Raw genomic sequence first — 14,543 nt, 5'->3', positions numbered from 1 at the left:
TATTGCATTCTTTATGTGATTTGCCCACTACCTGAGTCCTGGGAGTCCGGCAGGAAAGGCCTAGAGGCATTTATGGTGATCTGATCCCCCTCCACAACACTGGGGACAGACACTGCACTGCACTTGACTTTGAAGAGATGAACAAAAGCTTTTGCAAGTTGTGTGGAAGACATTTGAAAATAGATCACCTTCCGGGTGAAATTGAAGTCTGAACATATTAAGGTGAATAAACTGTCACTGAGGGTTAACAGGTGAAAAAAACTACCCTGACTCTACTGGAAAGTGAGTCTGCTGGTGTTAAGACCTCCTGATCCATATGGAATTTATCTGCAACTTTCTCTTATAATGCCTAGTAAGTCCTTAAGAGCATCATGAGCAACTTGTTTCTGATACACTCCTTGCATCGATCATTCAACTAAACAAACATGCTTGAATCAACAGTGTGAAAATCTACTTTATTGTATAACCTCACTGAAGTCTTCCACACAATAAAACAAGCTAATAACTCTTTTAACTAGATGAAGGGAGGATCTTAATCCAAGTTCCATTTATTGAAAACAGTCCACAATTACTAATGCCCTCCACAACCCAAGTCAAAACCAAAAGTCAAACAAATACTGCATGACTATTTCTGTTTTTGGAATGTTAGATTAATCTACTGTAAACAGGTGTTGACTGTACCAGGGACAGAGGAAAATCTGAATAGAAAATGGAATGATTTTGATATCCTGAATTAAAAGCTGTGGTAATGGGTACTATTTAAGATGGAACTCCCCACTGCTTGTATAGGAAGTTTTGAAATTCTGTCGGACTATCAGAGAATACAGCTATATGAATCTGAAGGTAAGTTTGAACAAAGTTGAGAAACTTTGGCCAATTTGATACACTACATTGTTTTTCTGAAATGGGTTTATGGTTTTCTTAAAAATAGATTGTAATGCACCCTCTGAAAATTTCAATTTTGAAATTGGTTCAATTGTGGACCCCTTCAAAAAAAATATTCCATCCTAAGTCTGATAAGATCCTAATGAATCCTTTCTGTGATTTTTAAGAGATAATCTGTTTGCTAATATAAGAATGTCATCAAGATAGTTGAATATTAGATGTTATTTCAGTTATAATGTACTTGATCACTGTAAATTATCAATGAAAATATATAATGCAGCTGTCTTTAGTCCCATCTTAAAAGGTGCAGATTTTGAACTACAGCCACCTAGTTTAAAGGTTAGGAAATTTCTGGGGCCTACTTGTATGTAATGAATGTTGCAGAAGCATCTTTTTAGGTTCTTTTGCAGGCCCAAGAGCTTTAGATGATTTCTCAGAGCCTGATAGGGAAATATTGTTGGCTTAGCCTTGAAAAATCATCCAGTGAAAAAGGTTTCAACTCAGGTTAGTAATTTCAAAAGTGTTAAGCTTAACTTCATGTCAAAGAATAGTAATGTCTGGTTGGTTTTAATTTATAGAATAGACAAATTAGATTAAAGGAAGTCATGGGGATCTTGCCTCTATGACTCAAAGGAAAACAACAAGAAAAAGAAAACAAAAGAAAAGAAATTAAATTTCAAAATTTGCCGCTTGTTAGCTGAATAAAATCTAGGGAGATTAAGAAATTTTTGTGGAAGCGGAATTTTAATGATCTTTTGGGAATTTAGTTTATTATTAAATGGAATTTGAGAATCCCTTCACTGATAATTTATTAAATGCAAAAGTGGCATTAGTAAGACTTTGACCCCTTTCCAACTATTAATATTCATTTTGAGTGACTTACTGCCCAACCTGTTTGATCTGGGGGTCTGAAAATTAGTTATTATCATTGAGTTTGATGGCCCAGGCGGCTAAGGTCTCCTGGGAAATGCTGTCTTCCATCCTTTTTAAAGCATTTGAAAGATAATGTCATGGTGGTCTGGTGTAGAGCAAAGCTAAAAGTATTATTCCTTGTAATACAAAGCTTATACACAGAACAACTGATATTGTAGGAGGAAAAATCTCATTATCAACTGGTGCGGATTAAAAGAACTATGGTCTGGTACAGTGAGGAAAAACTCAGGTCTGAAGCTAAGTAAACATCTTGGTCTACAGTGCCGAGTTGCTTTAATTAGCTCACTGGTGCATTAAAACTGGATTATGGAGCATGGCTGTTGCATTTGATGGAGAAAATTTATTTGTCTGGGTATTTTGATTTGGCTCCTGAATATTCACTTGTCCATTTTGGAATCTTTCATGAACTCACTTTGTGATAACCTCTATCTAAAATACTCGGACTAATGAACTAAAGCTGTTTTTATTTTGGGAACCCTTGGGGAAATTGGGCAGTTCTTTTTTAGAAATGTATTCAAAGTTGAATCACCCTGGGGTCTGCTACCCATCCTCTGAGGAGGGGGACCCTGGCTGTATATTAGTGAAACAGTTTTTGGTAAGAATAGTTATAGAATTCCAAAATTCTAATGTCTGCATGTTTGAATATGATATTCATACATCAAAATCTACTGTGCCTACTTTAAAATTCATCTAAGGTTCATCAAATTCCAATTTACTAAGTCCATGTCCCTCCTCAGATGATCCCCTAAAGACATCAATCTTGTTGTGGCATGAACTCAAAGTCATTTATTTAGAGGGAATCTCAGCTATGTCCTTCAATGCTGCCCATGCCCTGAAATCTGGAGAAAATACTGGCCTAAATATTTTCTGTTCACATATGAAAATGATCTTTAACAATTTACATATTCTTAAAATAATCCAGAAATGAACATTGGAGTATTGATCAATTTAAAAAGTCTGAAAGAATAGCTGATTTTGACTATCTTTGAACAAAATGATTTATCCAGATTATCAATATGGCTTCACTGAAAGTTTTAATTGCAATAATGAGTTGTTCTGGAAAGAATCATTCCACAGAAAGATGATTCAGCTTGAAAGGTGGAGATAAACTCCATGGGTTTTCTGTAAGAATTCCATGGCATCAACTTCATTTCAATAACAAATAAAAGGAAACAGAGGTTTAAATTTGCAAGGTTTCAGGTAACTTCAGGTAATTTCCTGAGCGCTTAGTTTCATCTATCAACTTTTTAGCAGGTGAACCACTTCTTTTGTCTGAATGTGCAATTGAACAATATGATTTATTTTATGGGTTAATTTCAAATTTTGTTCAACAGGTCTATTGAATATTTGTATCTGCAACCTAGAAGGCTAAGTCAAAATGGGGTTCACAGAAATTTGAAAACATATTAGGTTAATGCAAAACAATTCTAATATGTTAGTTTAGTTCTGTTATTGATTGATTTTAATCTCAGACCTCATATGTAACTTGCAGATTCGCCCCAGTGCCTAGGCTAATGTTGACCACTGAAATGGAATTGTGAACCCAAACTTGCCTAACATATCTATCTTGGTCTTCCAGCCTAGCAATAGAAACTATTAAGCAAAAATTGTTCTTTGTGTCTGTCATGAAAGCTTTTAGTTTGTTTTACCTAGGAAATAAGTATTGTTTAAAGCTACCCAGAAGCAATTAATTGGATTCCTCTTAAGCCTCCCATGCATTGCTTTTTACTTACGCAAAGTCGGAAATACCCTGCACCAACCAAAAAATGAACTTTAGGTGACTTTGAGGAGAATGATTTTTTTGCATTGATGACAAAATGTTGTCCCATTCCGCTGTCTTTGGCTTGTGACTTGGTTGTAAACAAAAATTAAAAAACCTTCAGTTTCTGGTCTTTTGCATGAGAGTTTGTTCTGTTTCTATATTAACAATGTCAGAAAAGCCTGCTTTGTTGGTTTTCTTCCTTGTTTGAGTGTCGATAGTGAGTTGCTTGACCAAAGGCTCAAACCTCTGGTCCATTCATTGTGACTCAAAACCAAAATGTTCAAGATAACCTCTGTCTTGTTGCATAAATGAGAGCATAATTTGGGAGTGGAATGAGAAACCGCAAACCGAAAATTGTAAGTCACTTTACTTGCTTTGGATGTAAGAGGACTTAACAATGGACAAAGGAACATTTTCCAGAAATGTGTTTACTAATTGTCCAAAACAACCTAAAGCTTTAGTCTTATAGTTCTCGTCCAATGGGGCAAAATATTTTTTACCATATCTCAGCCTCTTGGGATCATCTTCAACTTTAAAGAAGAACATCCAATGGCAAGTCCGGGAAGGTTGTCTTCTAAATTAAAAACTTTATGAAATTTTCAGACAGAGAAAGAGAATGTTCCTTACGTTCTTGAAGAGTCCATAAAAGGGACTTTTTGGGGAGCATTATTGGAGCGGATGAAGAGCGTCTTTTCTTCATCCAGCAAAATCCAGAAGAGCCGCTACATCCCTGAAGAGCATAAATCCAGAAGAGCTTCTTGCAAAGTGTCAAAGACCATCCTGAAGCAGCAGCACGAAGCAGCTATGTGTATCCCACAAATTTTGCATAATGTATGGAAATTCCTTTAGCTATTGGCTTGCAAACATACATTTCAGACGGAGACGAAGAAAAAGGAGCAGGAGATGGAGACTTCCTGACTTTGACATTATCAAAGTTTGCCTTCCTTGGCTGACGAGGAGCTGAGTCCCTCTCAGCATAAGAGAGGACAAAAAGCTGCATCCAACAAAAATCTTCTTAGACGGAGAAGAATCAAGTCTGGGGTGAGAGACAATCCATGGGAAGACATTTTTGTCTAATAAATTTCTTCTTCCTCATCAGGAGCAAAAAAGTTAAAATAGAGCGACTGGGGTGCTAGAAACGTCTCATCAGACTAAGTCTAGTCCATAGCGGTTAAAAGTTAGATACCCACCAGACGAAGAAGACTGACGAGAATTTTCCTTTTGTGGAAAGTCCTTCAAGCATGGCTTTTCAGGAGGAGAGTCCACTTTTTGTTCCACTGCATAGGTTCTTATACAAAAAAGTCTAAATAGAATGCATTAATAAGCACTTTAAAATAAGCCTGGGAAGTTTTTACAGGAAAAGAAAAGATTGTCAGACCGTGGAAGTCCTCATGAACAACAAATCTTGGTTGATCGGAATTTAGTGACATGCCTTCACTTGAGTCCTGGGAGTCTGACAGCGTCCAGGCTATCCAGAAATTATGGGGGCTGATCTGACGCCTCCAAAACACTGATGGGAAATGCACATAGGTCACAAAGACAACACAGAAGAGATGTCACTTTTATATTTCGAGCGCACGGATGGAATGTTGAATCGCCAAAACCCTCCGCAGACACAACATCAAAAATGAAGGCAAAACCACAGGGACAGGTATAACATTAAAAAACAAAGATTATCAGGCTGAAATCCACCTGAGCTCTGCAGGTATCCTCCACGGTTCCAGGAGGATCCTCCTGATCAGATAAACTTCTTTGATTGAACATACGGAATTGCATAAATTCCATTTATCTTCAAAAAGATAAAGGTTCACACTATTACATCGATCAAATATTAGACAAACATGCCCCCACACTCAAATTAAACTACTGTGTGGAGGGTATACCTTTGTTTAATCCAGCCTCACCATTAACCACTCATGCAACATACACGAAAACTAGCAGAACTAATCCGACAATTTTTAAAGAGCAGTCATAAGCAAAATCAAAAGGTCCAGAAAAAGTTTTTTTGGCAATCCACAGTCCAAGATCCAATACCAAAAGTCAAAAGAATAACTCAAGGCAGCCAGAAAACTATGCAAGTTAAATCAAATTCCAGAGGCGGAGGTACAATAAACAGATGTTAACAGTGTAAATATTCTATAGAGAAAAGTGATGAATAGAAAATGGAATGCAATTTTTGATTGCCTAAACAGCGGCGGAAATGAGTACAAACCAGACTCAGGTTATAAATAAAATCCCGAGAGTTTTTGAAATTTGTCGAATTTATTCAGAAAACATCAGATATAAACTCTGGCATATGGTCATGAACAAAATGAGAAGTAATGAGATATAATATGTAAGAATAAAATCAAAATTTTTGAAAGTAAAACAATGTATTTTTCCTAACTATACAAACCTAAGGTCCTTTTACATTAGGAATTACTTCAGGCGTAGGCTGAAACAGAGGTTAAACTCTTGAGCAAGGTGGTTAGGCAGCCTGTACTACCAGGTTGTGCAGGGATACCCACCTGCCCGGATGTAAACATTCCAGTTTGCCTTTCGGTCCAGGTTCAGATTGAGGTGGCATGAGGTGGGAAAACTAAAATAAAGGACCTTAGTTTGTATAGTTAGAAAAATTCCAATTTCAAAAATTTGTTCCGACACAATATAAAAATTGTCTGTCCTTTACATTAGGAAGATTCACTTAATTGGAGGATGAATCTGAGAAAGTCTCTCTGAACTGACTGGAGTTCACCACCTTGTCTTCCTTCCTGGTCGAAAGAGCGAGAAAAAAAACTGCCTCTGACAAAAGTGATCGGGTTGTAAGAACTGCAAGATCAAATGTCAGACTACTGAACCCTTCCATGAGTGAGGAAACGTCAGTTCATGCAAATAGGCTGAAGGAATCAGAGTCGGATGACAATAAGGGAAAACTGAGATAGTCTCATTGTCAGCCCTCCTTCCTCCCCCACAAGAGGAAGGAGCAGAATTGCTTCTATGAACCTATAAGAAAATAGAACAAAAGCTCATGTAAGATCTTAATGCACTCATCACCAGTTCCAGCAGCTATTGGTTTGAGTCCTCCCCTGCCCTAAGGAGGAGAAGTTGAGGATGGGGAAGGAGGAGAAGAGAGGCCAGTCACTCGGAATCCTCTTCTCCCAAAAACAGAACCAACACCATAGGGCGAGATGCAACCTGTCCTCTTGAAGGAGCCTGGATAAGACAACACAACTTGTTGAGCAGCCACCACAGACCCAAGGAAAAGGGTCCAAGGACCTGTGTGCAAGATTGAAGGTTAGAAGACAAGTGTGGTCTAAGAGACCACATCTTGCTCCTGTGGTCACCGACAGAAACTTCCGAATGCGAGGATGGACCAAGCCATCGACTTTGTGAGCTCTCAGGTGAAAGGTACAGGCAAACCGTCATCAGCTGCCAAGTACCTCCTTTAATCGCTTCACGGTCAGGAGGAAGATGTGTCCTTAGACACTTCTTCCTTGGGAGAGACAGTACTAAAAACGTTGATGACATCCAGGTTAGGAATGTCGGAGCCTTTCGAAAGTACCACAGCTCCCCAATAGGACAAAGTAACGAATGATCTGGATCATCGAACAAAGTCCAAGGAGGAGGGGAATAAGAAGGACTCGAACCCGACAGTGATGCCAACGGATTCAGAGTCCACCTACGACATCCAAGAAGGAGTCGAGGTATGATCCCCATCCCTGTTCTTCCATCTTCTACACCAAGGCCAGGTAAGATGAGAGATGGACCTAAGAGGGCATATCTCTATCCGATGACTCTAGGGTTGAGTGCAGAGCACGGACAGGAACCCTAAACGAGAGTCACATGCCTATAAGGAAACAGTTCCCTGGGACAGCATGACTGAAGAAATAACCTCGTCCGTAGCTAACTCTTGACTGAGGAGACAAGGCTACTTCAGATAGAAGACTAGGTCGCAAGGGCCTACGTTCTTCAAAATGAAAGGGAGAGAAACAACCCTTATAGGGAGAAGACGAGGAAGTCCAGACTTGACGAGCGACTCTGACCGAAAGAAGTTCCGACAATGACACCACCAGCGAAGAAAGATCCAGTCCCTGGGACAGTGTTGCAAGAGACTTCAAAAATATCCAGCTATATCCGCTAGATAAATCAGCGAGAAAGCCTGTGCTTGCAAGGAAAGCTGGAAAGTCTCCCAGTCCTGAACACACAATTATAGGATGTACTGCCTCAAGAACTGCTTCTGTGTAGCTGCACAGGAGGATGGGTCACCGAATTCTTCTCGATGCCTCGCAATCCAAGGTCGGATGAAGGCGAAAGTCTTTAAGTATTTGTCTGTAACTCAGGGTGAGCAATGTTTAGAACCCTAGCGTAATGGACAAATACGGAGGGAAAAACATCGATATCGAGTTTCACCAAAATCCCAGCATGCCTCAACAGAGCGCCCCTGGTCTGGTATGAAGGAGCGAGAAAAACTACTGACTTGTGTGTGCAGGGAGGCAACAGAAGGACGGTAGGGATTTCTCAGTCGAGCAGTCTCTGTATGAATCTTCGTGAAGAAAAGAGTGAGCAGCATGTTCCGTCCCGATCACCAAACCAGGTTCAGGCTTGCCCTACCAATACATCCCCACCAGGAATGCATCTGGTTAATTGAGCTGTCGAGTGTGCAATAGAACAACACTCATCTACCTAAATGTCGAGATGAAACAGGAGGAAAAAGATTGCCTCCTGTTTATCGACAAATGCCACTACTGTGGTTTTGTTGTTCAACGAAACCAGTGAGTGCGCACAAACCCATCCTGATTCTCGGATGGCTAAAAAGGCTGCCCTGAGCCCAGGACGGTGATGAGAAGGTACTAATCATCTCGGTCACACAAATTCAAGACAAGGTCTTACCAGTGTGCGCCTATTCCTCAATCTGTGAATCTGTAAGTAGACACAAGATGTGAGGGAATATGCAAGGCATATTCGAAGGTTCCTTCAATCAAGCATTAGCCCTAACTCTTTCCTCATACATCGAAGAGGAAAGAGGAGGAAAGGAAGCAGACTTCCATTTTCCACCATGGGGAAGCTTCTAAGATGACAGGGAACCAGACAATTAGCTCTAGCCACTGGCATTTCCCAAATCAGGACACGGGAGAGGAGGGATGGAAGTTTGATGGAAAGAATTGAGAGACCTAAGGGAAATAGATACTTCTCCTGAAGGAATCCATTCCCAGGTCTCGGCAATGTTGTTCCAACTCCAGAGACTCGATAAGCATCATTTCATCCAGGCATCCAGCAGTTGCAATCTTCTTCTAAAGCCCTAGGACTTCTTAGCTAAGGAGTTGAGGGGGCTGGCTTGAACTCAAGGTCGAGTTGAGATGACTAAGACCCAAAATTCTTGGCCATTGTCCAAAGGACAAATTCAGTGCCCTGGCAATACTAGAACCTTTAATTTACTGGACGGAATCATCTGGCAAATCTCTGAAAGAGAAAGGCAGAAATCCAAGTAAAGGTTTGTTCCCAAGGGTCGAGCCAGCAACTTGAGACTTCGAAACCGAGATCCGAATTGACAAAGTCCTTCTTCTGCATTAGAACTGTCCAAAAACTGCAGTTGGCAAGACCCTCTGAGGCAAGAAGAATTCATATTCTGTCGAGGCAGGGGTGGAAGGATTTGGTGTCTCGACCTGAATTAACTCCTTGGAAGAAAAGAATTCATCAGGTCAAGAACGCTTCTCGGGAGCCAGGACCACGGCAGTCCCTGACACTCTCAGTCCCTCGGGAACTGCAAGGGTTGCAAGTGATGAAGGTTATTCATTGGGGAGCCGCGGTCCTGTCCCAGGGGCACAACGCGTTCTCCAAAACAAGTTCGGGGGGGCGATCAAAACTTGAAGAGGAAGACCCTTGCTGTTTCCTGGAAGCATGAAACTCAATGTACCTCTCCCTTGGAGGAGACCTTGACAGCTCCCCATGAAACCCTCCCCGGCTACCTGGTTATACTACAGAATCAGGGGACCGACACCCAAAGCACGCCAGGCAGTCAACCCGAAGATAATTTCGTCGGAGCTCTCTGTCCGTCGCTCGCCTCGGAACAACCGAGAGGAGAAGAGAACAGGTGAGGAGAAAAGAGTATCCCTACCTGTCCTGCCAGTAAGATAAGCAGGAGAGGCGGACCATGAGCGATAACCAACCAAGGAGATTACTGCCACACAGGAAAGAAGAGCACTTTTGCCGTGGCAAAGCGCTCTTTCTGGGAAGAGCAAAAATTCACTTTCGAACATAGCCGAGAACCCGAATCAAAAAAAAAAGGTAGGGCCAATCGATCACGCAATAACGCGATCCAGCTGGTGGTATCACGGCAGACTGGAGCAGGAATGGACTGGGAGGCCAGGGCTGGGCGAGTCAAGTCGAGCCGAAGTGAGCCAGTCTGGCAAGCCAAAAGCCAGTCGAGCCGAGCCGATCGCAGGAACACACTCATAACTGGGCAGGCTGGACTTGTCTGCTGTGAACAATTACTAGTTTCCGAACTCTCTAAACTCCTTCGAGGCCAAGGCCCTCAAGAAGAAGGTTCAAAGGGGAATTCTGTGTTCTGCTATCTTGCATGCTTGAACCCTAAATCCTTCAAGACACAAGAATGAAGCCCAACAACCGAGCAGCTGGCGAGCAGTATCGAGACACCTGGCGTCCACCAGGCACCCGGACACCTGGGTTCCTCGGCAACCAGACACCTGGGTGTCCCACCAACCAGACACCTGGGTGTCTTGGCACTTTCTCTCTGTCCTGTGCCTCACAGTAGACAGCGCTCAGATTCATAGAATTCGAGCTCACCACGACTCCCGAAAATCGAATTACTGCTTTCAGTAATTCCTAAAATTAGATTAATCACCCAGCCAGAACCAGTCTTAGACGCAGACTTCAAGACTGGCAAATACACCGTGGCCTCGAGAGCCACTCGTGGCCATAAAACATTAGATCCCACAGGAGAATGCGAAAACAAGGGCGGAAGAGCCAATGAGAGAAACTTGTCTCCTGGAAGAGAGTCAGTCCCTTAGAAGTCCCGCATGACTCCCAAGGGAATCTCTTCCCTGCTTCTTCTGATGTTCAAACCAACAGATCGAGACACCAGGCTGGGAACCCAACCGAGCACTGGCAAACACTCGGGAGCGCTGCCGGTGCTGGCAGGAAGAGCCAAGACACCTGGGTGCCTCGGCCCTTTCTTACACTGCTCCTGAACTGGTCCCAGGAAAATCTCTCCAGACCAGATCGGGATACTGGATATTCCATAGAATCTCGAGCACCGGAGCAGCTCGCGAACAGCACCCGAAGCAGCCCCCAACTTAGAGGCAGAACCTCTAGACTGGGAACGGAACGCAAACTGAGGTCTGCGCGCCCGCTTTCGGGGAAACACAAAAACCCAGGGCTATGCCAATCGGTTTCTAACCCGAGGTCGGGAAGAGCCAGACCCACTGCCTCCTCGGAAGGAGGCAGTCCCTAGACGTCCAAGGGCATCAAGGGAAGAAGCAGCATTCCTTTCCTTCGGCCGACGGAGGTCTGTCCGATTCTCAGACCCTGACCTCTGGGAGGAAGGAAGAGGCAGCAGAAGACGAAATCGAAGATAAGATGAAGATGGCGGCTACTTCCACAGGGCGGCTTCCTTCACCTCCACTCCGACATCTTCTACAGGATGGTGGACACGAACATCAGAACCTCCAGGGTAGTCCAGCAGGAACACAACGCCAGGACACCACCACCAGGAGCAGCATGATCAGACAGCCATGCAGGAGCTGGCAGCAGTTCGGAAGGCAGGAGCTACTGCAGGACCAGCATCACCTCAACAGGACCACTTCCTACATCTTCCATGGACATCTTCTACAGGATGGCAGACATCAGAACCTCTCTGGGCAGCTGGCAGGAACAAACAGAAGCGGCCGGGCACGACCGCCAGAGAAGCAGCAGGAATGATCAGGACAGCCGATGCAGGAGCTCAGCAAAGGTTCGGAGGGCAGGAGCTATGCAACGGCCAAGAACGTCACTTCCACAAGGCGACTTCCTTCCCTTTCACGCCAACATCTTCTACAGGATGGCACATCGTAACCTCAGGGCAGCTGGCAGAACACAATGGAAGCCGGCCGGGCACGATCACTAGGAGAAGTAGCGGCACGATCAGGACATCCGATGCAGGAGCTACGTTAGCGGTTCGGAAGGCAGGAGCTAATGCAACAGACAGAATGTCATTTGAAAGTCACCAGCAGCAACAGGAGCGATCAGGGCGGCTGCGGCAGGAGACCAGGAGAGAGCAGCCCAGAGACTGTCGTCGAGTTGACAAGAGCATAACACAGGAACAGCAGGAGCAGATGGACCACAGATATGCAGGAAGCATTGCAACAGCATACATGAAAACCAGCAATGACAGCGATTGATCTACATCAGCGGAACAGAGTCAGAACGATCCCGACGTGGTAATATGTCATCTAATCAGGTATTGTGGTCGATCCCGGCAACACTGAATGAATGTCGGGACTGCTTCATGCAAGATATTCTTGATATATGATATCCAGCCAACTACTGCTGTGTCTGCAATGCTCACTGTCAACCTGAAAGAAAAAACAAAGATGATTAGTAGAGGAGGCTCCTCCGCTACAAGGGGAACAGCCCCACGCAGCGGGAGGAGTTACTCTAGACGAGGTTGCTGCTCGCTCCCCCGCCCGTGTCTTCACCCCAGTCGAAAAGTGAAGAGGGGCGGAGGAGAGAGAAGGAAGAAGAAACCCACGGAAAGAAAAAGGACAGAGGGAGGCCACCAAGGGCGCCCGTGGAAGCGAAACTTACCGACTGACGCCAAACCTCCCACTCAGCCCGCAAATCTCTAAGCGCAGGCGCGAAACACTCAGCATAAGAAGGAAGAAATTAGTGATGCCCCTTACAAACATGGAGGCCGGAAGCCCAAGAAGGGACTAAATCTTATGTCCCGATGGATGTAGGGGAGTGAAGAAAAACGCCCCAAACTAATCTCCAAATGTACAGGGGTGCCTTCAGTATTTACGTAAAGGGGTACTGGAGAGAAGCATTACCACTTGGTTACGCTTACTCCAGTTATGCCCTTGGCCATCAAACCCAAGACACAGGTAGGGAACGACGGCTAGCAAGGTTATCACAAATCGTGGGTTTGTATTACCAAATATCAAACACACGAATATATAAACAAAAATACAGAAAGATCCCACCGTAAGAGCTTAACGACAGTCAGCAGAGAGAACAAAAACACAGCAACGATGACGGACGAAAGCAAACTGGAATGTTTATCCGCAGGCGGGTATCCCCTGCCTACCTGAGGTAGTTACTTTCAACCACCTTGTTCAAGAGTTTAACGCCGTTTCCAGCCTCGCCTGAAAGTATCTCCTAATGGGACCGAGGGTTTATATTGTGTCGGAACAAATTTATTTTTTTGATCATTGACAGGAAGACCAATGCCACCATCAATTCTTTATTAAGTGGGCAGTTGTATAAACCACATGGTGAGCATAGACACCTGTGGTTGAAAGTGAAAATTATTCGTCGTCTTCACAGGAAAATACTGATGATCCCTAACCTGCTATTATTAAGGTAAATGTTATGATAGTTCTTTATTTTTTCATCCTTTGTCGTGCGTGGATTAGGGCTGCACCTGGGTAGCTGGTGACAAGTTTAGAATGAGGGCCTGTGACCTGGGTAGTCATGACAAGTCAGGGTTAGGGCTGTGACCTGGGTACTTCTGGGTGAGGAGTGGGATAGTGCTGTGTGGGTTGTCACTGATATGAAAATATGTTATTCTGATTGATTTTGATGTATTAAGCATGAACTTCACCTGAGTTTCATCAGGAAATTAATGGATTTTATCCACTATATGTACATGGAGTTAGCTCCAAAACCATTAATTTCCGACGAAATTGAAGGTGAAGTTCGTGCTAAACACATCAAAAGCAGTCAGAAAAACATATTTCTGTCATTATGGTGTGTTGCCTCTTGCTGCAATAATACCGGTTTTCCTCAACATGGGGCTCATAATTTAACGTGATTGGCTAGATATGTAATCTGTATGTCATTGTCCCTCCCTCCCAGTTTCCCTATAACACTGCACATGCATGATAACATTCAAAATGGCCACCATACAATAATAAATCATTCCCCTCTCCCTCTGGTCTACCCCACCCATAACCCCTGCTTTCCCTAGGGGTCCCCTACCTTGCTGGATCGTCCCCTCTGCGCTTGGGCTACCCCACCCATAAGCCCACTCTCCCTAGGGGTCCTGTAGCTTGTTGGATGAAGTTCTGAGGTTAATTATAGCCGACCGACATAAAAACTGTAAATAATTAATAAGCAACCAAAATACTGTTGAAAAAGTCAATTTCCAAGATAGCCTAGGCTAATAGGCCTACCCGATGCGGAGCTCTTACAGAGTTCTACCGGGTTGAGTAGGACAGGCGGGACTACTGTATGTTCAACAACCTAGTGCATAATTTCCATGAAGAATGCGGGGTAGAATCGGGGTAATGAATGTGGTTATTTTTATGCTAGTCAGAGCATGCCAATCCAGGAATCCCCCCTCAACCTGCAACACTAAACATCGGAAATTACATATCTACAAGGTCTGTCTACCACATCTCTAAGATTAAACCTCCATTGTTTTTCTACTCCATAACACATATTAGTTTAGAAAGGAAACGTTCATCTCGGTCTAAGCTCAGCCTGAACAACCAAGAAAACTTACCATTTCTATTCAGTTTTCAACTGAATGCTTCCCGCTACTATCGTCTAATGTTTATCAGAGGGAATAACTGCAAGATACAACGATTGCAAGACGAGTTCTTGTGTTATTAGTATTAAAAAAAATGGTCATTGTAACGGCTCCCTGACGCTGTTCGTCAAGCCTGTACATGCGAGTGTATAGTTGGCTGGTTAGTTGTTTTAGATTAACCTGTCTTGTGCCGCTGCAGACCTTTTCCTAAAGGTGGCCCATAAGTGTATTAAAGAG

General features: G+C 43.5%; 1 protein-coding gene across 1 annotated transcript in view; it reads right to left on the bottom strand.

The window, feature by feature from the left end:
• LOC136843654 (pre-mRNA-splicing factor ISY1 homolog) overlaps positions 1-14,330 on the bottom strand; it is a 122,598-nt gene extending 108,268 nt beyond the window's left edge. The window contains exon 1 of the mRNA XM_067112205.1: positions 14,280-14,330. The gene's annotated coding sequence lies outside the window, so the exon portion shown is untranslated. The remainder of the gene's footprint in view (positions 1-14,279) is intronic.
• Positions 14,331-14,543: the final 213 nt, after the last annotated feature.

This window comes from Macrobrachium rosenbergii, chromosome 12 (assembly GCF_040412425.1).
Source record: "Macrobrachium rosenbergii isolate ZJJX-2024 chromosome 12, ASM4041242v1, whole genome shotgun sequence".
NCBI lineage: Eukaryota > Metazoa > Arthropoda > Malacostraca > Decapoda > Palaemonidae > Macrobrachium > Macrobrachium rosenbergii.
The sequence above is the reverse complement of the archived record's forward strand: the minus strand, read 5'-3'. Positions and strand labels throughout refer to the sequence as shown.